At 40.2% G+C, this 24,855-nt stretch overlaps 1 protein-coding gene across 7 annotated transcripts in view; it reads right to left on the reverse strand.

The window, feature by feature from the left end:
- ZNF516 (zinc finger protein 516) overlaps positions 1-24,855 on the reverse strand; it is a 129,123-nt gene that overhangs the window by 99,131 nt on the left and 5,137 nt on the right. For 2 of the 7 annotated variants that reach the window (XM_073331785.1, XM_073331784.2), the window contains exon 2: positions 11,802-11,882. The exons of 3 other annotated variants lie outside the window; for them this stretch is intronic. The gene's annotated coding sequence lies outside the window, so the exon portion shown is untranslated. Of the gene's footprint in view, positions 1-4,455; positions 4,508-11,801; positions 11,883-20,350; positions 20,946-24,855 lie in introns of those variants that run through there. 2 more of the 7 variants (XM_073331787.2, XM_073331788.2) reach the window with 2 other exon arrangements.

Raw genomic sequence — 24,855 nt, forward strand, 5'->3', positions numbered from 1 at the left:
CAGAATTTAACTTTCCTGTGAATGTAGAAGCAAGCTACATCAAATTTGCCCCCTTTCTTGACTGAAAATAATTTAGCTCTGGCCTCTCTGGAGAAGACTGAGTAACAGTTGGCGGCCTAGTGGTGCTATTCCTCAATAAAACGTAGGAGGCATATATGTCAGTGCAAGATGTTATTACTTCTCCAATACACTAGTGCGTGTTTCTAATACATTATAAGTCTCAAATACAGCTACGAAACACTATCAAATTAGTAATTAATCTAGGACATGTGGGGCCAGACCCTCAGCTGACACTGATCTTTGTAGTTTTACTGACATCAGCCAGACCTACCCTGATTTACACCAGCTGAGGATCTTTGGACCTTTATTGGCTGTACTAATATGTAAAAGTAAAACCAAAAACAATGAAAGTTATCAAGTGCTGTCCTCAACTCACAATTGGTACTGAGGCAGAGTTTGCAACAGCATGTGGATGATCTCTTTTTTAAAAGATGTTTGAGTAATATGAACAGTAACACATAGAAAAAGTCTACACTTTTCCTAAAAAGAGAATATTACTTAGAAACATAAGAACAGCCACATAAGATGAGACCCCTGGCCTCTCTAGTTATGAATCCTTTCAACTCACAGTGACTAATACCTATATTCAGAGGAAGGCATAAAGCAATAAAAAATTGTACAAGAACATGCTTATGAGGGAAATATCTTCCTAACTCCAGGCAAGTATCAGAGGGGTAGCCATGTTAGTCTGGATCTGTAAAAGCGGCAAAGAGTCCTGTGGCACCTTATAGACTAACAGACGTATTGGAGCATAAGCTTTCGTGGGTGAATGCATCCAACAAAGTGGGTATTCACCCACGAAAGCTTATGCTCCAATACGTCTGTAAGTCTATAAGATGCCACAGGACTCTTTGTAACTCCAGGCAGTTAGTGGTTGGCATATGTCCTGAAGAATGAAACTTGATCCTAATTTCTAACCTAGACAGTATAACTGCAGTTGTTTGTCTCAACCATATATTACGGCAATGAGTTCCACAGATTAAAACTTTTCTTTTATTTGAGTTCTTATTTCTTGTATTATGAGAGAAGGAAAATAGGCAAACCCTATTGACTTTCTCTAGGCCAATCATTCTTGAATATAGCTATGCGAAGACACTTCGGATTTGTGTCCTCTGGAAACGTCAGGTGTGGCTGACAAATTTTACTGTCAAACCTTCTTAGTTATGACAGAGACAAATTTCTGAGTGGAATTACAATCTGATCCAAAGCCTAGTGAAGCTAATGGGAGTCTTCCCATTTTTAAAAATGGTAAAAGTATATTTTTTTCATGCTGAATACTCCCCCAAAAGGCTTCAAATTTCAGTAAAATTTCAAAGCCAAAAACCCTGTCTATGAGCTAAGGCAAAGCGTGTAAAATTGCAGCCCCAAGAAGCTGCTTGTAAATATTAGGACCAATTGAACCAGAGAGATTAGAATAAGAGATGGAACTGAACCTTAACTATATTAGTACCTGCTTCCTCAACTGCTATAATTAATATGGCAAAGCTTAATCAGATAGTCATATGCTATAGTATGTGTGTGTATACACACACACACACACAAACAGATGTAGGCTGGGACTGTCAATGTAGGCTGAGGGAGTTAGGTGCCCAGCTCTCTAGGGCTCCTTTAGGAAATTGCAGCTGTGATTTACAATACTCTCTCATTTACTTGTTTATATAAAGTGTAATCAGATTCCATGGTGATAAGCACCACTGCAATGCATATACAAAAATAAAAATAAATATGATTTAGAGAAAAGGCTCTGACCTGCTATAGTTGAAATTACTGACCAAGTTTTTAAAGCAAACCCGCTTTGCTCTATCTCTTAGAATATAAAAGGTCTCAATAAGTTCTAATTGCTACTTAGAAAGGGACCCATTTTCTTCTACAGAACAAGCCAAAAGGTATCTAAAGCTATTAAACTATTCTGGATAATACCTGGAAATCATTTTAAAATGACACACAGTGAATCCTGTTAAAAGTTTAATAACAACAGGGAAATGTATGTGTTCTGCAGCTCATATTTTGCCCACATTGTGTTGTGGTATTTCAGGATGTATTTAAAACTGCTATTTTATTAACAGGTTTTTTTAAAAGATGAAGTCCTAACATTTCCACGTGTTTTGCTGTACGCTGCCTACATATAAATAACTGATATAATACTCAAATTATAGTGTATTGAAGTGCCCTGCATTAGAAAAAAGCTTGATCCGTCTTATGGCTCTATGTAAAACCATTAAATAGCTCAGTATGGTGAAGTCAGCACTTCAGAATTGTAACTTAAAATTATTATTATTAAAGATTTTATGTTCTTTCTATTGTTCACACTGCTACTGAAAAAACCACACCCATTACATTTTCTATATTTAGAGAACACCATGAAGATACATTTTAGTAAAAGTCTATGAATGTATTTATTGTACTAAGTGGTGAAATATGTAAATAACCCAAACCCCATCCTATTTCCAGATTGCTTTTTTCCTCCTACCGAAACAACAGAAGAGCTAACATGATTTTCATTTTGAAACTGAATGTTTAGATTGGTGCCATGCTGCACTGACAGGCTTTCCATATATTTGAAAAAGAAGTTGGATTAAGTTGAACAAAAAGAAACAAAGAAAAATTAAGCTGTACAGCTGTCTTATCAGTCATTAACTGACACTTTAACCAAGGCCCAATCCTGCAAGCACATATGCATTTGAGTATCTTCACCCACATAAATAGCCTCATTAAATCCAATAAGACTACCCTCGTCTTTAAAATTATTCACGTGTATTAAGTGTCAACAGGGTTGTGTCCCACATTTTGTTTAACTGAAGCTGAAATCAAAAACTTCCCTCTGCCACTGCACAATTTTCCCAAAGGACAGTGCTTTAAAATACTGGGAGTAATCAAATGTCATTAATTTTCTTTAAACAAGAACTGCACTGTTTAAAGTTCTTTGAAACTAAGGCTGAAATTTTCAAATCTAGGTGCTACCATTTTTATGATAGTTTATTGCATCAAGAAACACAACACAGGTTACTAATGTAGGTAAACCTTTTCCAAGCCCAGGTGTCCAAATGTAGGCTCCTAAATCCACGGTTATGTGCCTAAATAAAAGTGCCCAATTTGCAGATGTGCTGAGCACCTGCAGCTCCTATCGGCTTAGATAGGGGATTTGTAAGTCACTCAGCACTTCTGAGGCTCAGGCTACTTACACTTAAGTGCACAAAGGTGGATTTAGGAGTCTAACGTTAGGCATCCAGGCCTGAAAGGTTTTGCCTAAATCAGTAATCTGTGTAGCCTTCGTTGCTGTAATAAAGCACCACAAACACCTACAAAATAAAGCATCACAAAACCAACATGCTACTTTCCAAAAATAAAGTAAAATATGTCAATGAAAGGCTAGGGCAGGGGTCTGCAACCTTTCAGAAGTGGTGTGCCGAAATCTTCATTTATTCACTTTAATTTAAGGTTTCGTGTGCCAGTAATAATTTTAACGTTTTTTTAGAAGGTCTCTCTCTATAAGTCTATATATTATATAACTAAACTATTGTCATATATAAAGTAAACAAGGTTTTCAAAATGTTTAAGAAGCTTCATTTAAAATTAAATTAAAATGCTGATCTTACGCCGCTGACCCGCTCAGCCCGCTGCCAGCCTGGGGTTCCATTCACCTAGGCCGGCAGCAGGCTGAGCGGAGCCTGCGGCCGGGACCCCAGCTGGCAAGGAGCCAGCAACCAGAACCCCAGACCGGCAATGGCTCAGCCCGCTGCCAGTCTGGGGTTCTGTCCGCCGGCTCCTCCCAGCCAAGGTCCTGGCTGCTGGCCCCACTCAGCCCGCTGCTAGCCTGGGATCCCAGTCCTGCCCACATAGAGTGGGTACCTACCTTCTCCCTGGTTCTAGCCCATTCTCTTCCTCTCTCTCTCTGCACTGAGCTGAGGATGGGAGTGCACTGAGTACAGTGCTGAGGGTGAAGGAGAGGCTGGTGGTTGGGATGTAGTGTCTGGCCAGGAGCTAGAATGAGGGAGGGGGCTCAGGGTTGGGGCAGGAGGTTTGGGTGTGAAGTCCTTACCAGCGCAGCTCCCATTTGGTGCAAGTGGGAAATGTGGGGGATGGGTGCAGGAGCTCCCGTTTGGTGCTCAGGGTGGGGGGGGGAATGTGGGGGCTGCAAGAGTTGGGGCATGGGGTGTGGGGGGGCTGGAGTCAGGGCTGGGGTCGTGGGGGGGTGCAGGGGTCAGGGCCAAGGGCTGCAGGTGTGTGAGGGGTGCAGGGGTCAGGGCAGAGGGCTGCGGGTGTGTGAGGGCGGTGCAGGGGTCAGGGCAGAGGGCTGGGGGTGCTCCCAGCCCCCTGCCCAGAGCGGCTCAAGGCAGGGGGCTGGAGGGGATATGCCCTTATTCCACCCCCCCTTCCCCAAGGTCCCGTCCCCACCTCTTCTCCGCCTCCTTTGCGGAGCAGCGAGCACGCTGCGACTCCACTTCTCCCCCTCCCTCGCAAGAGCCATCAGCTGATCGGCAGCAGGGAGGGACAGGAAGAGGGGCAGGAACCCAGCATGCTGGGGGAAGAGGCCAGGGAGGGGGGACCTTGCCTGTCCTGCAGCAGCAGCCGGCAGGACCAAGCTTCTTCACCCTGCCCCTACAGGGGGGTGGAGAAGAGCAGGCTGGGGAGGGCAGGATTTTTAATGGCACGTTGCTGCCTGCCGGGGTCCCGGCCTGGGTTCAACAGCGGGCTGAGCAGGGCCGGCAGCTGGGACCTAGCAGGCAGCAGCGTGCCATTAAAAATCAGCTCGTGTGCTGTCTTTGGCACGCGTGCCACAGGTTGCCGACCCCTGGGCTAGGGCATCAATTTTCCTTTTTCAGTCAACCAACCATGAGGCTGATGGTGGTGGAAAAAACTGTAAGCCTTCTCGCTGAGCTTTAAATAGGGTACTGACATCCATATGTCTGAAGTTAGCATGACTGCACCTGAGAAATTCTTTAATTTTTTTATTATCTTTGTCATCTTAAGCAAATGGCAAAACCACCCCATCATACTTTCCCTGTATTTTTAGATGACATCTTCAACAAAATGGACACAGTATTTGGCAGTCTCTTTTAAGATACAGAATCAGTCCTATTAAGTGCGGATGCTTCCCCCCTCCCGTGGTCTGAATACTTGTAGCTATTACTGAATCATTTCTCCTGTTCTCTTGCATAACACCAGTATCTATTTCTACAGTCCTTCCTTTAATTTTTCCTCTGATTTTTCATTTGCAGAATGTACTAGCAGGCATGTGAGGAGTTCTTCCAGGGTGACGTGCTTCCATCATTTCTTTAAACTGCCCATTTTTTGCTATGTTGTAGGCAGTGCTATTAGCATAAATGAAGGCTCAACTTTTATTGCATAAATACTGACAGGTATTTTCCATTTTGGGGTGTTAAAAATGAACAGACACCCTGCTCTAAGTGAAACTGATGTCAGAGAACTACTCAAAAGCTATTTACATCTTGCTACTTAACCATGTGTACATGTTTAACTTCATTCAATCACTTATTTCCTAGCATGTCTTTCAACTACTGGCACGCTGAGTCAGATAAATTCATCCAATGATGTTTGGCAATGACAACATATAAATCACCTGTTTGACATATTAATCAGCAGCTCTTACATTTACAACCATCAGAATCAGAAACAATCATTCAGTGACTTCAACACTACGTAGACTCAAAGAGGAGCTAGCCATCTTTATTTAAAACAACGTTATCTATCCACCAGAAATTTCTACATTCTAGCAAACAAAGCCCTCCATAACAGATGACAATTTTAATGATTCCCCTCTCTTCAACATCCAAACACAGTTGATTTCACCCTCTCATGATGCCCCTATCACCAATGACTCTTCCATTTTTCCTCCTTCTTCTCTAGGCTTCTAACTTTCTTGTAATTTCCTTATCAGCACACCAAGAATCTTGGTGTTTCATCACTTCCCTTTTAACTTTTAAGAATAACTGAAGTTTTCTTTTATCAACTGCAATTAGAGCTTTATGTTTCTAGCATCAACATATTCTCAAATAAATGTTTTGTTCTCAGAACCTGAAAAAATCTGATAAAACCCACTGAGCTGGTGATTTTTATAACCCTAAGGCAGGCAGGCATAATTACCTAAAAGTCTAACTGCAAATTAAAATTCTTCTGCATAACCACTAAGAGGCTTACTTCCACCTGCTGAAGTCAGGAAACTACTGTGTTAATTAAGTCAGCATGCCCTTGGTCTAAAGAGCAGAAGAAGAAAACCTGATTTTCTCTTATCTACATTAGCTGAAAGAGACAAAGGTAAAAAGTAAAGCTACTTGTATGCACTGATATAGGACAAGTTCGGAGAAATTATGTATATGTATACTAGAGATCAACAAGATGGAGTCTGCTGAGCAGAGGTATTAAGTATACCTTCTCTCAACCTTACTGATAATGCAACTGAAATGACAATTGTGACTTTAAATCAGAGGTGGGCAAACTATGGCCCGCAGGCCACATCAAGCTTGCAGGACCCCCATGCCCGGCCCCTGAGCTCCTGGCCCAAGAGGCTCACCCCCGGCCCCTTCCCTGCTGTTCCCCCTTCCCCGCAGCCTCAGCGCGCCATGCTGCTGGCGTAGCGTATTAAACTGCTCCGCGTAGGAACACGCTAGTGGTAGCAGTTATGGAGAGCAATTTTACTACACTACACCGGCGCAACGCTCTGGGCGGCTGGGCAATGCTCTGGTGCTGTGCGGTAAGGGGGCAGGGAGCAGGGTGAGTTAGATAGAGGGCAGGGGAGTTCGGGATGGTGGTCAGGGGGTGGGGCTTTGGATGGGGTCGGGACGGTCAGAGGGTGGGGAACAGGGGTTGAATGGGGGCAGGGGTTCGGGGGATAGTCACGAAGGGGGGGGGGTTGGATGGGGCTATGGAGGGCAGTCAGGGGCAGGGGCTCCAGGGGCGGTCAAGGGACAGGGAGCGGGGGGGGGAATGGGGCAGGAGTCCTAGGGGGGCCATCAGGGAACGGGGGGGGGGGTTGGATGGGGCAGGAGTCCCGGGGGTGGGGGCCGTCAGGGGGTGAGAAACAGGGGAGGGCAGATAGGGGGCGAGGGCACAGCCTCCCCTAACCGGCCCTCCATACAATTTCCAAAACCCAATATGGCCCTCAGGCCAAAAAGTCTGCCCGCCCTGCTTTAAATGGTGAAAGAGCAAGCCATGCTAAGATAGGAATAGCATGCTATAAACACAACATTATGAATTCATTATTTCATTAATTTTAATCACAATTACACTAATACAGGCTGTTTTTCCCTCCCTCTCCAGCCCCCAACTCCCTAATATTTTCTTGCCACTTTAAGATAATCAACTGTATTTTATGAGTTTTTGTTCATGCAGAAGAGTAAGATTTCTCAGATATCTTTTCTTAAATAAAAAAGTATACTAGGGCAGCTCAAAAATGTTCCATCAAAGCTGTTTTTCGATGGATAACTGGGATTTCAACTAAACAAAATTTTTGGTGAAAAATGTCTGCTTTCTGTGGCAAATGTTTATTTGTTATGGAAAAAACAAAACTTTCCATTTGGAAATATCAAAACATTCCCGAATCAAAATTAAACATTTCTACATTGCCAAATCAAAATGTCTAGTTTTGATTCAGTTCAACGTGAAACATGTTTTCTTGAATCAGTGCAATGCCTCATATGAAAGAGGCAGTTTAGGTGCCTCCTGGGCCCACCCATAGGTGCATCACGAGAGATTCAGTCAGCATGGGAGCCTGGCCCATAAGGTGGAGAGGGGCATTAGGAACCTGAATTAGGGTTCTCATCAGGCTTCCATCAGGGAAGACACAGTTTAATATCGAACTGAGCCAAAAATGCAACATTTTGATTTGGTATGACAAACCAAAGTATCTCATTTGAGATAAACCCAACCTGAAACAAAACACTGTCCCAATGTGATTCTTAATTTAGTCTTTGCAGCCTAGATACCACAATGATTAGCCCATTTCATGGATTCTCATGAAGCTTTCAGCTGGCTGAGTTCTGCCCAAAATGGCCATGCCCACCACAAACAAGTTTACTTTAGCTGAGATAACACTGAATCACTCGAGTGTACGGATGTAGAGTTTTCAAAAGCACCTGTACGGTTTAGGAACCTAAGTCTCATTTGCTACATCTACACTACAAGGTAGGGGTGTGCTCACCTCTACCTACTCATGCTAACTCTCATCAAGCTAGTGCACGTATAAATAGAAGCATAGTCCCAGTAGCACAGGAAATTGCAGCAGAGGCTTGGCCATCAAAAGTACAAACCCATCTGAAACAGATAGGTATGTACTTGGCACAGTTAAGCCATGCCTCCACCGCTGCTGCCCATGCTACTTATACTTGCGCTAGCTTAATGAGAGCTAACGTGAGCAAGTATAAGTGAGCAGAGGAAACACACCTCACGCATAACATACACAGAGTCAGTGGGATTCAGCTGTCTTAAGTGGTTCTTAAAATTTTACTCATGTACAGATAGAAACAAACTGGGAAATAAACCAATGGCGAATAAAATAAGGACTGTGTCAGCCCAGTGATTATTTCTGCAACATTCCAATCTAAATATAGTAGATATGGAAAATGCCATATTTAAATAGCACTGATATTTTCTTCTTCCCTTAAGGAAAAAAAACACATCATATGCATTGGGTGTTATGTGGACAGTTGCATACATCTGAAGAAGTGGGCTCTTTTCCCACGAAAGCTTATGCCCAAATAAATCTGTTAGTCTTTAAGGTGCCAGCAGACTCCTCATTGTTTAAGTGGACAGTTATGTCCTTTGTCCTATAATAGAAATCAATATTAATTTGATGGAATGGTGGTGTCTGCATAGCACATTGTTAGCAATAAGAATCATACTTAATCAATAAACCTGATTCCCAGCGTCAAGGGGTTAAAAAGAAATTGGGCCCACTCCCTGCAAAGACTTACACTGCTTAAATTTGTGCACTGTGAATAGTACCATTGAAGCGTCAATGGGGCTACTAACATTTTGAAATGGTAAGGTGGTGTGTTAATCTTTGCAAGATTTGAATTTCAGTTTTGTTTGCAACATGAACAGTTTTCTCCATTCAAACTGAGGGGCAAATTCCATGCTCTGATCTGCCCATGGATCTCTAAATGTGATTAAATGAATGCATCAATCTTGCTTATGTGCTTAAGATTTGCATATATTTCATCATCCCATGGAGCCTGAATCTCCATTTGCACCGGTCTTGGGCATTTACAGTGGCTAATCTCAATAAAACTGTAGTTTTGATAAAAATAGGTGTGACTGACTCATGCAAAACTCCCATTGATTTAAGCAGCCATTTTGGATGGCACCCATAAAAGCAATTCAACTTTGCTCAAGCAAGGAAGTCTTGCCAGCAAAAAAGTTTGAAGGGACTCTGTAACCTGAAACTTTTTGAAAACGTGTCTAATTTAAAAAAAAGAAATCCTGATTCTGATAAAGCACCTTATAATTTGAGAGGGCAGGAGTTACCTCTTTTTAAAAACATGAAATGAAAATGATTTTTCTGTTTCCCTATCAATGTTTATAAGGAACTTTTCAGTAATGAAGAAATTTACCATACAGAAGAAAATGAAAGTGACCATGCATAAATGAACAAAATACACAGAGAAAAATAACTTTCATACTAATTCCTTTCAGCTCTAGTAATCCCAGGTATTGTGTGTGTGACCAGGTCTCCTGGCTGTCACTTCATCCCAGAATCTAGATGGCTCCTGAGTGTAGCAGGGAGTGGAGGCTCTCAGGAGTGATGTGCCCCTTAAGAGTGCATGGGCAGGCAGCATCAAGGATGTGGATAAGGACATCCTGGCATCAACTTAGGACACAGAGAGGCCGCTGCAAGTGAACTCAGCTAGGGGAGTCACACCAGCACAATTGAGCCACACTCACTTCCGCCTGATCACTGATGCCATCATGCTGCAGCACTTAGGGTAGCCGGGCAAAGGAATGAGAATTGGGCCACTGCTACAGTTTATCTGATTATTTAATATACCAGATTTTTATTTCATTTTGCTATGTTTGTTACTGAATGGCCCCCACCCATCCAAATTCTTTTTCTTCTCCACTTTTTCCTAATAAATGCACACCCTCGTTTGAGAAACACTCTCCATACTGAGTTACTGGCTCAGCCCCTGTCGTAGATATGATTTAGTTTCCTTCAGATTTCCAGGTGGAAGAACTGGACCCAAGGATCATTTGCACTAAGGCCACTGTTCTAACCCCTGTAAAGCTGTCTTGGTTGTAAGGAGTAACTATGCTTTTAACTACATTAGGTACAAAATGTTCAGGCAAATGTGATTTTTCAAGTTGACAGTAACCCTTGAAGATGGATTTGACTAAACGTAAATTAAACTTGACTCTGGAAACAATAATCTGAGCTCTTGAGCTTCTCTGAAAGCACAACCGGTTGGGAGCTGTATGAGAACAGACGTTTTATAGATTTTAAAACTAAATCTGAGCTTCAAATACTAAATCTAGCACTAAGGGACCCTGTGGATTTGTGACACTTCCAGGAAGACTTTGGAGCCATAAACTAATGGATACATTACACTGATGCATACAATATAATCTTTTTGGATAGCAGATAGGAAGACAAACATAGAAGGGAAACTATTTCAAGTAAATCACCCATTTTTCACATTCAAATACTCTGGAAGTTAAAAAATTCATGAAAATCAGTGTGATGAGTTTGAGTTCAAACACTGGCCAAAAAATGGCTGCATTTGAAATCAAGCCTCCGACTGTACAAGATGACCCGTGTGAGCAAACCTTTGCACAGACTTCAGTGGGGCCACTAGTGTCTGCCTACATGGATTAGGGTGGAATATAAGGGCCACACCATTAAAGTACGGAAAGCATTTCCAAGCCTCATACTGGTGGCAATTATTTTGATTGAAAATGGTGGCAGTATGAATGCCCCGAGCCAAAGATTTTAAACAAATTTAATTTCTAACCTGTTTTAAACTAATCTAAAAATCAAACTAGAAAAAAAAAACACCCTTGAATATTTAACAAAAATTAGTTAAATTAATTCCTGGTCTAACTTCATTGACTCCACTGACTGTGGCTCTTAACAAGAAAACAAAATTTAGTAGTCCAAAAGTTCAAAACCCAACTGGAAAAGTAAAGATGCCTTAGAGTACCTATTGGTTCTGATTAGCACCACACACCTTTATGGTTTGAATATAAATCTGTTACATTACTCTGTGTGTGTGTCTCTCTCTCCCCCCATAAATTGTAACAATTGCAATGTTAGGAAGTTTGTCCAGGTACAATCTTTAAAACTAAAGACTGGTAAAACCAATGCATATCTTCTGTAAAATGGAACTGTTTCTTATAGATGTAAAAAAAAGTCAAATCTTTTGCTCTTTTATCAAGACATGAAATGTGGAAAGCAAAATTCTGAACTATTGCAAGGTTCTTAAGTCACTATTAAATTGAATCCTTGCCTTTGGCATTTACTGTATTGTACATTTGCTGCTGGTCTACTGAGCAAGTACATTTCTCTGATGTTACTTAACAAGTTATTCTTTTGTCATATTCTAGCAACTAAAGAAAATATACAGAATGTCTGTGCCATGATGACATCTTTAGGCAAACAATGTTACTCTAGCTCTTCTCATTTCCTAAACCTGTATTTCATTCATGTGCCATTTTTTCTTTCATAATTAACCAGCTCCTACTATAACACACATATATACCTCCCGTATACACAGAGGAACAAAACTTACCCTTAGTTACACCCCTCCAATTTCAATGAGGTTGTCGGCATGTAACCAAGGACAGAAATTTGGCCAGACAGAAAGAAGGGCCTGGGAGGGGGAAAAGGGAAGAAAAGGAATATTTATTTTTATCTTTTACTCAGTTTCAGATAACTGTGTATTTTTCATGTACTATGTATGAGATTTTTATATACACGTTCCTCAGTTCCATTTTTAAATGACTGCTGATGCTGGTGGTAGAAGTGAAAACAACATGCAAATCTCACACTTGTAAGAGTACAGCCCTGTAATACTAAAGCTCTTTTTGAAGGAAATACCAATACAAGGACTACTGAGCAATTTTACCCCCACTTAGGACAGGACTGTGCAATCATTACTGAAACTGGCGAGCACTTTCTCATGAGAAGTCCCATTGAAGTCAATGGGGACTACTCATGTGAGTAGTAAGTACTCACTAATGTCAGTAGGGGCTACACAGTCAACATTTCATATTTTTTGTTTGCGTATGCACACAGAAGAATATGTGCTCACACAAACGGGCCAAGTTCAGCAGTGATGTGTGTGGTAGTGTAAATTACACACCTGGAATAAATGAGATCTGAATTGATCAGAAAGGGAGTTTAAATTACACTGATTTTGTATTCTATGGGAACCAAATTCAGCACCTACAGAAAAGGGAGTAAGCAAAGTTTGCCCTTGCTTACACCAGGACTACATCCGGGAGTGCTGAAGATGATGCAAGTTACACTGAAACGTGGAGTCCTCCATTATCTTATCTCTTCCTCTTAATTAGTTTTCCTGCTACAAGTGGCTACCTGCCCCACCACATCTTCTATACGGATATAGATTATGCTCATTTTGCAGACCTCGGACTAAATGCTGACTTCACTTATTCAGATGTAAATTTCAATTATACTACTGAAGTCAATGGAGTTATACCAATATAAATCTAGAGAAACTGAGCAGAAAACTTAGCTCCCAATCAATGCCAAATTGGTACAAATTCCACTATTTTGCAACAAGCACAAATTTCTGCCCAATTTTTAATTTACACCACTATTTACATCATCACTGAATTTGGCCCAAAGGCTGCCCAGGGAGTTGCACTGCTTTATTCCCATCTGCATCTGGTCCACAGAATGTACAGAAATGACCCGTTGGTTCACTTCTATGTGAGGACTAAGTATGCTGCATAACCCACTAATATCCTGATATTATAAAAAAAGTTTCAATTGTTTAAAAGTTTCCATTCGAGTTTGAACAAAGATAGAAGGCTTGTGTACACCATACTACCCCATCTGAGCGTGCAAACACTTTGAGCCTACGTGAATGCATTCTACACAACAAGTCAAGCCCAATGTTTCCCCCTTCCTGCTCTTCAAAAAGTACTCTGTGCCCTTTCACTATGAAGCATGAAATCAGCCTCCTGGTATCTGGTAAACTCATTTCCTCAACAACCAAGATATTCAGGCATCTATCAAGTGTCTAAGCACTCCCCAACAGCAACAGAATAATCAGTTAAGGCCTCTCTATCGTTCCTAGAAGTCCTAGGAAGAATGTGATGGCACTCACACTCCCTGTGTGGCACCAGCTGATTTTTGAGAAAAACAGAAAGCATTTCCATAGCATGACCATCCAGATCGCTTTTGATGCCAGGAAGATTATTGCCAAATGTCCAGGTTCCACACACAGCATATCTTTCAAATGTCAGCATGGAGCCAGATATTTCACCATTCTCTAACTGCTTGGTAAATGTACAGTAATTTTGAGATTACACAGATTTTACTTAATTTGTGATAGTTTAATACTACTTTAATAGTAGTTTTTTAATAGATAGTTTTATACTACTTTAATTTGAAGAGGTCTTTGATAATTACCAGCTATTTCTTAACATTTAACTTGATAGCAGATATGCCTTGAAGAATGTCAATGACACATTTAACAAATCCATATAACCACATGCACACAAAAATACAGCCAGCAAGGGCAGGGACTGAATCTGACTTTGTGTATGTACATCACCTAGCTTTAGCACAATGGAGCTCTGTCCTGCTCTCAGTCATGGCCACTAGGAGCTACTATAATACAAATAAGAAATAATCATAATTTAACTCCAACCAAGCCTAGTGGTTAGAAATGGAGCTTTTCTAATTGTCTAAAATGTTGAACTTGTGTCCCACAGAAGTGTAGGTGTTTAGTGTGTAAGGGGTAAATGGTTGTGTTTAAGTGGGTTCTGCTGGATGACTGTTAATCAAGGGAATTTTTTTAAGTGGAAAAGGTTGTATCATGTTTATTGTTTTGTTATAGTTTATGTTTATAGCAATGTTATTAAGGTGATGTTATTCCTTCTTTCAACCGTCAATGTTTCTGGTCAGAGTTAGGGTTGTGAAGGAAAGTGGCAGGTGTGGGCGGAGGATATGCAAAAGGTAATCACAACTGTAGATTTCAAAGGTTGTGTGTGTACTTAACTAGTGACTCGACTCCTGATTTCTCTTAAGAATGAGTTGGTGGTATGAACTCTTGAGCAGCTGTAACTGGTGTTAACAAAAAAAAAGTGTGTTTTTGATTAAACTTATTTAAGAAATCTCTGCAAATGCTAAACGTTATTCAGACGAATACAAGATTAGCATATACCCTGCCCCCCAACTGTACTCCTTCCCCTTGTTCCCTGGCACAGCCCAATTCCTCCCATAGCCTCCAGTGCATGACCCAGATTGCTCCCATTACGCCACTTCATGACTCCCTACAGCCCCACGCCTCAATACGCTTCCTCAACCCACAACCCCAACCCCAACCCCACCCTGACTACTCAGGTTTTCTATGTCAGTGTTTAAAAGCTGAATATGGCCAGAGAGGAGGAGTCATGGTGCAGACCAAGGGTGCATATGAAAGAGCAGGGCTGTGTGAGAATAGTATGTGAGCAGCAAGGAGCAGTGGGGAGAAGATCTATGTGCCCTCTGATGAACCGTAAGTGAGTCATCAGAGATTATCTAAATTCTGATGAACGCAGGTGGTTAATCGAAGTGGAGCTCCTCTCCATTCTCCCCACCACACACACACACACACACACACACACACACCTCTGCTCTGGCCCCTCCTTCTCTATGCACCACTCTCCCTCCCCTGCCCCCACCCCCCCCCCAGATCTCCACTCCTCACCCTCCCCACTCTGCCCATTATTATTATGTATCAGTTGTATTACAGTAACACCTAGGAGTCCTAGTCACGGACCACATTCTCACTGTGCTAGGCACCATCCAAAACACAAGACAATCCAACAACCCCCTACACAAAGTGCTGTTGCATGGTGTGCCACAGAGCTCAGGTCAAGCGTCTCTACACTGGTGCCTAAATAAAGAGCCTCTGGGTTCCCGGAACGACCCCAGCAGCCCTGCATAGAAATGGATCCCACCCACAGGCATCTCCTATTAAATCATCCATTCACGCCAAAGCCCTGCTCAAACCCCACTCACTTTGCCTCCTCCCTCTCTTCCTTTACCTGCTGCTGCCCAAGCCCAGCTCCCTATTGGTGAGGTAGCAAAGGAAAGCTGGTGAGGTAGCAAAGCAAGCTTTTCGCACTGGAAAACAGACGCAGCTGACAGAACCTGACAGTTCCATCAACTAATCTTGGCAGAGTTCTGTTAGTTTATCCTGAATGAGAGGAGTGACTGTGTGTGTTCAACTTCAGAATTTCAAAAGTGGCCTAGCTCCAAGATGTTATCAGAATGCGTGTGTCCTAGCATGGAAGAAGTGTGGGTTCCTCTAGCTAGACAACCACTGTCCGCACAAACCCCAAAGGAATATGAGAAAAATCAGGGTAAAGTTGGTTTGTTTTGGTGGGGGGGGGAGGGGGAGAGGGGTTGAAAAAAAATATTTGTGTTTCTTCTGCAAAGGTAGCAAGTATTTTCTTTTTCAAAAGTTACTGAGGAAAATTCAATTGTCCTATGAAGAATTATTGTGCCAAAAGTGGAGACTAAATTCAATCAGAGTGTGAAGCAGATGGATTTCAGCCTTTTAAATGCCATGCACTTCCTTAAAATACATTCAGCAAACCCAAGTGAAAGGACAACAAAAATGTGCTTGATGTCTGATATCCTCTTAGTTGTCACATATCTCCTTGTCTCTTCCCTTTATTTAGAGATCTGAGAAGAGCATGCATCTTCTTGAAAAGGGGGAAAAGACAAGACAAAGGCTCCCAGACTGTAACCTCTCTCTCTCTCGAGACTTATGTGACCCAAATGGCACTGTTCCCATCTTAGAATTGGCTGAGAGAATGAAGGGTCCCCATATGCTGCTTAATAACCTGTCCCAGTCTACATAATTAGGTTATGGAAGAGATAGGACCCAAGCCAAAATTCAGGCAGACTTGTTGTTCCTGCCATTACCCTGAACCCTGTCAAAGAAAAACTAATCTCTCACTGTGTTCATTTTGCTCTCTCTACGTCCGATCTCCTGTACTCCAGAGTTGCAAAATTCACACGCTGTACCCAAAAGAGCAAGGTTAACCATCTATCTCCTCCTACACTCTTTGAGGATGCAAGCCTTGATCCTTCTCATCACTCTAAGAGGGCTGCTCCTTCAAAATAACTAAAAATGTTGAATGTTTTCAGGAGTATTAGATTTTTAATTAGAAGAAAAAGGAGACTGGTATTAAAAAGGCAAGGAATTAACTTTTATGACACTTCTCAAGGACTCCACTCCTTTTCCTCCCCTCAAACTACTCAACTCGCTAATGTCCTTGCAGCTATTCATTCATCTAACATGAGAACAAGTAAATTTGGCATCCCAACCTCCAGCTTTCTATGCAGCAACCCTGATCTTCCACTTTCCGTCTAAACCACTTTGAGATTTCTTTGCTTGCACTGGAATCCTGCCCTTCTTCTCTTGTAAGAGCCAAACTATTAGAGAACAATTAGGATTTTGTCTAGTGTGTGAATCTTCCTTGCAGTGCTCCAGACGCGTCTAAGAAGTATCATACTTGGCAATTTTCTTTATCTGCCATTTCACTTCCAGTGGCAAACAACTGCATTTCCCCAATGTAGCTAATAATGAAAAGCCTATAGACTACAGATCAGTGCAAGGCAGTAAAGTGAAAGCAACAGTATCTCCCAAGACAAGCATAGAAAGATGCAGCAAATATCTGAAGGACTCCATTGTGACTCCTCTCTGTCAGGGAGACTCTCAGAATGTGCCAGTTTATACCAAGTGTTGTATGCATAGGCATAGAGGCGCATGTGACCTATAATGTAAGTATGAATGGTAACAACATGAAATATTGGTACATGGGAAGAGAATTTTATGTATAAAGATTAGAAGATAGCACACAAGAGTCACTCTTTAAAACAACAAACTTCTTCCATACCTCAAACCCCTTGTCCAAGTTCATATCAAGACCCCCCTCCCAGGGGTGAAAGTAGGCCTGTACAGGCTGCTACAGCGTGCCGGTAAGAAGCCGGTACCAGCCTGTATGCAGCGCTTTAACATCACTGCCCCTTTTGCACCCCTCGGGCCGGTGATTGGGGGTAGGAGAGGCAGCTGCCCTGGGGCCGGCAATTTAAAAGGTCCCAGGGCTCACAGTCGTCGCTACCGTGATAGCAGCTGGAGCAGAGCGGGCCAGGCAGTGTGGATGGGCTGGCTCAGGGAAGCTGACCCCCCCCAGCCCTGCCCCTTCCACCCGAGGCCCCGCCCCTTCCAGGGGCTTGGAGCTGGTCCCAATACTGGTAAGAGTTTAATATTACTTTTACCCCTGCCCCCTCCCCTCTCAGCTAGCTGGGACTCCCCAGTCAGCAAAATGGGAAGGGCAGAGTGATCACCATTCCTTGACACCTGTTCATAACTCTCTTCCTCCTCTGGGGTTGTGACTCGCAAGTTGAGAACCACTGGTTTAAAAGAATGTGCACATTATTTTGATTATCAGAAGCACACAACACATGCTAAGGTTCTGCAAAGAAACAAATAAAGACACAGGCCAAAAATTTCAGCACTAAAATTAAGCATTTAAATAGATGGCCTGATTTTCAGAGATGCCAAGCACTTATAGCTTCCATTCTTGAGCACCTCAGAAAGTCAGATCACCTATTTAGTACCCAAATACTATAAGCATCCACTTTGGAAAATTCTGGCCACAGCTGATGCCCATCTAAATAAGTATTGAAAAGTTATCTGACATTACTTTTAATATATAAAATAACTGTGTGTGGAATATTAGCAGTCCCAACACAATTTACTTTTGTAATACAAATACAGAGCAACCTATAATCACTAACCAACCTAGAAAATAACTGACTGATAAACCAATCCGTTTGTAATACCATTAACAGATTCTGGCTTCTCTATCAACAGGGTAATTTGCGGAGACCATTTTTAATCCCTACCACTAAACCATTAATCCCCACGACTTTCATGTAGTATTGTTTTCTAACTTTGCCCAAGATTTACCAAATAGTTTTGTGGCTCATTAAAAACTAGCTGAACAAATAACAGTAGCCTATAACCTGTTGACATTACAGAATTCAGAGACTCCAATTCCTCCGTTGATCCCTTTAAAACTGTTACTTTCTAATTGGAAGGAACCATTCAGAAGTGAAGCTGTATATCTGTCAAGTCATTTGACACCTGGTGTGCACTGTTCATGATAACATGATCTCTCCAATATGCTTGGCATTATGAAAAGGAGTGAATTATTTCATCATACCACTTACGGTCATGCCAAAGGCATGGATGTTTCTACTAAAATCAATTTCAATGTAATTGAACCAGGGTTATCAACATTAATTGTGATATTTTCTCAAACTGGCATTAAAACATTCCTCTAGTATCACTGTTAATGTCAATATAAATTATGCATCACGGTTCATTGCGTTCACTTACAGAGGTAAAACTCATCTAGAAAATAAGAAAAGGAACCAGGGCTTATCTACATGCAGCATGTATTTTTTCTGTCCCTCCAGGTTTTCCTGAAAATCAATGAACACACATTTATCTCTTTTTTCCCTTGAAATACGTTGTCCCTGAAATCAACATTAATATTACTATTAAATATGGTGTCAACAAGGTATTGCTGTTAAACAACAATAGGGAGGACATTGCAAGGGACCAGGTATGAAAATATATGAAACCTGTAGTGGCATTCAAGGAGACATCAAGAGGACAGCATAATGCTGTGGAGTACAGATTCTCCCCAATGCACACCTCAATGGTTTCAAAACTGGAGGGAGTTTGGAAATCTTATTTCATGTTTTATTTTACTGAGGTTAACAGAAGTATTATACAGAGCTCTTCCAATGATCTAAGAAGTGTACCATGTACTTACAATCACTATAGTACAAATTAATTTATTAAGAATACAATCTGAAACTACAAGGAGCCAACATATCTTTTATACAGTGAACCCATTACAGATATGTTGGAATATTTTTCTACTCAAGGATATACTTTAAGGCCACAAAAGACCTCACTAAGGGACAGACTGTGAACCCCTTACACATGATGGAGAGCAAATGGATTACTCATACAAGTAGTTCCACTGAGATCAATGGGACTACTTTATGTAAGTAACTAAATGTCGTCAACTCTGACAATTTTATCACAAGTCTAATAATATTTGGTGTTTCATTAAAGTCTGAATTCTCGGAGTCAAATAACTATAGGAGAATTTCAGCTTTTACTGTAAAAGTATCTAGTCCTCATGGCTCCAGTGAAGACTGAAAATGTGACCCCTAAAGGCTCAAAAAACCAAAAAGCAAACAAAAGAACTCAAAATGTATTTTCTTTAAAAGTAAAAAAATTAAAAAATCCCATGATTTTTGGGGAGCTGACTGATGGTTTTATAATACTTGGAGTTGGTAATAATGGTCTGCTCACCAACATACATACTTCACAGTCTAACCCAAAGTGAACAAGAATGCACCTTTTAAAATGGGCAGACTATTGGGGCACTAAAACTAAGTCTTGCTTAGCATATCGTCAGCCATCAAAGGAGTAGCTCTAGTTTCAGCCAGCAAAGACTGCAACATCTCACCCTGGAACTCTTGACACCATGTTGTGTCACTGACTATTGTGAATAAGTCTTCCCACAAATCATTTCAACATTCAGAGCTGGATTATTCTTTAAGGAAATTATTTGAGAGAGAATAAAAAAAAATGCTTACTCATTACCTAGTATCATTGTAACAGCAAACTACAGCTGCTAAACCCAGAGTTCCATTGCACAACCTTAAAAGCATCATTTACTGTACTAGATTTCAGACAAAGAACATTTTGAAGTACTGAAATAAATCAACACTTAAATGCAACTCCTAGTCAGTTCATATAATATGGGTTAAATGCTACCATATGGTGAAGAAACACACATGTTGCCCTTTTTAAAACAAAGAACATGAATAATTTCCTTTAAAAAGTCTATTTTTAACATGACAAGCATGGAAAATGTTTTTAATTTTAACTATAACTGTAATCAAGACACATTTTGGAAAGTGTCATACTACTGGAAAAAACTCTGAAACCTGAGGAATGTTTTAAATCAGGGCTGATAAATAAATTAAAAATAAAAACAGCACCTCAATTTCCATCAGTCTGTCACAGTATGTCCTGAAAGCTAACACCATTTCCCTGCTCACCATCCTTTTAAATGAACAGAGGGGAAAAAAATTAATAATAGTGCAGCCATATCAAGGAGCCTGATCTGACATGAGCAAAAGTGACATGCCAACTCAATAGTCTTCCTTTTACTTTACCTGCTGGAAAAGAAAAATATGTACATGTGCCTTGAAAACACTAAAATACATTAGTTGGTCTTATTTTCAGCAACCATTTAGATCCAGAACTGCCTGATGAATTGATCTTTCATATCTTCTTTACATTTTTTTCAGTAATTTCATGAAATATATTATTTCATTAGCTACTGACCAAAAAAAAAAAAAAAAACCAGAAAAGCAATCTATCAGAGTGAATATATATGAAATAGATGTAGTGTCGCTGGAGTAAATGCTACTGTTTTGTTGGTTTTTTTAAATAACCTGTATCCAGCCATTACCCTGTGTGTTAAGTATTTGTTTTCATAACTGTAGTATATACTAAACATGTCTGAATTCTAAAAATAGTTGCAGATTGCAATTGTACATGCTTTGTAGTTTCCATTTCATTTTGAAAAAAAAAAAAAAGATTAACAGCTAGATCACTTCAGAAACTGCACTTAAAATTTTTGGGAGTCACAAAATTATACTACTTTACAATTTGGAAATGTGCTGGTGGAAAAGATTTCCTTCTAGACATAAGCATGACAGCCTCCATGTGGAAAGGAAAGCTCAAATGCCAGACAGCAAGATGTAAAGAAAACAGACAGACAAGAGAGAGACAATATGCATTTCTTAGAGATTTGAAATGTATTTAGTAACTGTATAAACTTTAATGAGAAGCAAAGCACTATGTGCCAAATTGTGTTCCCCCATACATCAATGTAAATTCAGAGTAACATTGGATTTACACCGGTACACATGACAGCAAAATTTGGGCTATGGCTTCTATATCTGGCTGCAGTAAAATGTAGACTTTCTTAAGCAAGTGTTAAATATAATATTCTACTGATGATACTAATTCAATTATTTCCAATAAGTCATCATTTTAGTGAAAGGCTAGCAAAAGTCAAAATACTTTTTAAATACTCAGCTCAAAGTAAGTAATTTTGAATCCACATTAAAAGCCTCTGTTCATTCATCCCATAAGGTTTTAAACAGTTTAGACCACTGAATTCATTAACAACCCTAAATATGTAACTTTATCATCATGTAAATAGACAAACAGAGTTTGCCAATATCCCTTCAAAACATAGTAACACATGCATAATATCCTGAGACTGTTTGCTTAAGAACTGTTGTTGTAATCCAGCTTCTGGAATGGAGGGAGAAACTGTTTACAGGAAATGTGTACCGATTTTGATGTAGCTCTACTGATACCTGAGTTAAGGTGTAAACAGCAATAGCAAAATTAATCATCGATGTTGGGTAATCATCATCAGTGGCCTCAGACAGGAAAGCAGGTTTAGCAAGCCAAGAAACAGGACGTTTGCAGGATTACAGTCAGGTAATGAAAGTAAACACATGCACACAAGTACTACAATACTAATGAAAGCTATAGCAATGTTAACTACCTGAACCATGATCCACTAGTACATTTTAGAGCAGGCTCAGTAATACCAAGGTTATTAAAATCATTTCTGCTGAGAGAGTTTTTAGTACAAATCTTGGGAAACAGAGGGTTCCATTTTTTTCTTTTAAGAAATTAAGGGCTAAATTCTGCTCTCATTTATGCCCATATAACTCCAGAGTAACTGCATTGATTACAGAGGAGTTACTGTGCAATTACACTGGTATAACCCAAAAGAGAATTTTGCCCTAAGTGATTGAATCATAACAGCTTTATCCTAGCACTGAAATGTATAAACATTTACATCATGTAAGATGTCTGCTTTGAAAAAGGAATGTTGCTGCAAGGTTCAAATATTTATATTGCAGATGTCGAATCAAATAAATTTGACTTTCTGCTGTTTTTTGCCATCCAGTCATTAATTATCTGGATGCAGTTTATGGCTACAGAAAAAGTAAGTTAAGATAGCTCATAGTTTCCAAGCTACCATGGTTCCAAACAGTTGAAATCTCCGCTACTGAAATAGACAGAGCACAATTTTACCCTGAGAGATACACTCATGCAACTCCCACTGAAGTCAATAGGAGCAGAGGATATGTGTATCAGAGGACAGCTAGGCAACAAGCAAGTATAAAACGGCTCATACATTCTTGCCAAACTGACAAACAATGCACAGTTATGAAAAGAACAGTGGGTTTTTTTTAATGCCATTTCTGGTAGAAATCTAATACATGTTCATCCTTAAAACGCATACATGTACACATTCACACTTGTGTCTTAAAAATGTAAACAAGCACATTTTACAAATTAAATACACAGGCTCAAGCAAGTTTCTTCCTGCTGAATGCAATCAAGTTTGTATTTCAGCTTCCTATTGTTATGGTGTTAAGACATAATGCAGTTGGACACCCTAAACACAATTTTCTAATCTGAATATAGGATCTACAAACTTGAGTCAAGATCCTTTGAAGACTTACAAACTTGCTTTTTTTTAAAACACATTGTGAATCATCCCAATTAAGTAAATGGTGTGTAAAGTTAAGGGTATGAATAAGTCTTTGCGATACTGGGGCCCTCCAAAGCTATTACTGACTTTAGTGGGCTTTGGATCAAGCCCTTAATAAGTATGGTAATTATATTTTCTTTCATAGGGGTAGGAAAAAAAATCACAGTGTAAAAGTAATCGGGCTGGATCCTCAGCTGGTATAAACTGGTGTAACTCCATTAAAGTCAATGGAGCTAAATGAATGTACACCAGCTGGGGATTTGGCGCACTGCACTTAATGACCTTAACAAAGCTAAATAAATAGACTGCCCAAAGTTTACAAAAGTTAGCATCTACATCATTCATCTGATTATACTCCTCCAGTCTGTCATACATCGTGCCATCTGATGTATGCTACACAAACATCACCAAGAAAGTATATTTTAAAGGGTTCTTATTTTTCAGTCAAGCGAGGCATATTGGTTCCCCTCCCTCCTTCTCAAATAATTCTGAAATATTTGGGGGGGAAAAAGTCTCTATGTTTGCTGGAGTAAAGCTAAATGGAGAAAAGTTGCAGTTAAAAGGCAGTTAGACCAGGAAAGAACATTCAGACCAGGGGTTCTCAAATTGGGGGTCGGGACCCCTCAGGGGGTCACAAGGTTATTACATGGGGGCAGTCGCAAGCTGTTAGCTTGCCCCACTTTGCCTCCAGCATTTATAATAGTGTTAAATATATAAAGAAGTGTTTTTAATTTAAAAGGGGGCGGGGTCACACACAGAGGCTTGGTATGTGAAAGGGGTCACCAGTACAAAAGTTTGAGAACCACTGATTTAGAATGATGACAATCATTTTTATCTGGTCACTGAAAATTCCTGTGATGATAATTGGTCTTGTTAGATCTTGGTGATGGCACTGTGCTATGACTACTTATAAGAAAATCAGATGTAGCTACATTTTTTTTAAAGGTGATATTCACTGTGTCAGGAAACTTTAATCTATATAAGTTAAATGTCACCGCTGTAACTCCATTCCAGGCAGGAAGTCAGTTATTGAGGTCATAACAATAGATAGCATTAATACTAGTGATGTAAACTATTTTCATTTTCCCAGAGTACTGAGAGCAGTCATATTTACTGAGAGACTGCAGCTCTTGATGCATATTGTTTTAGTAATGTTTAGCAATTTAAAAAGGTCATGATGAGCTATAAAACCTCTTAGAAAGAAGCTATGCTAATTTATGAGCACCACTTCTTTGTTGATATACAACAAGTGTTGGACACCCATCTGTTATATCAGTCAGTGTTTTAAGACCATGTTACTCTCAAATATCTTTAAATTTTCTCTCAGATTTTTTTCTATCAGCACTGTTCAACTACTTCAGATTAATGCAATCTTATCATAGTTTGGGGTTTGATTTTTTTCATTAGTAATGCAGAATCGGTAATAATACTTGCTAACCAAGATATCACATCATCGGACTTTAAAGGATCAAGACCCTGCAAATAAATTCAGAAGAGGATTATTAGATATAACTGAAGAGAGTCTTTTATAATGTCTGAGAACTAGTGAAGGTATACATAATATCACTATTTCAAAGTAAACCAAATATACATGCAGATCACTTTATTACCCAGAGCTTACTCAAGATGGCTATGGCAGTTATTCTTGTGAAACTAAAGATGTCTCCTTGAATAACTGAACTGTAATACTAATTACACCACAGGTGTTCCTATACAACTTCAGCTTCCAGTTTTAGTAGAAAAACCTCAGATAAATTCCATTCTTTATCTCTTCTCAGCACCTGACAGAGTACATTCAACTTATATATATTATACACACACACACACAAAAGCATAAACAGGACAGTTTATTTCAGGTTTTGTTTTGACACAACTAAAGGACATGTTGACAGAAAATGAAGCAGCACTACACAA

The sequence above is a fragment of the Lepidochelys kempii genome, chromosome 2, assembly GCF_965140285.1.
Source record: "Lepidochelys kempii isolate rLepKem1 chromosome 2, rLepKem1.hap1, whole genome shotgun sequence".
Lineage (NCBI taxonomy): Eukaryota > Metazoa > Chordata > Testudines > Cheloniidae > Lepidochelys > Lepidochelys kempii.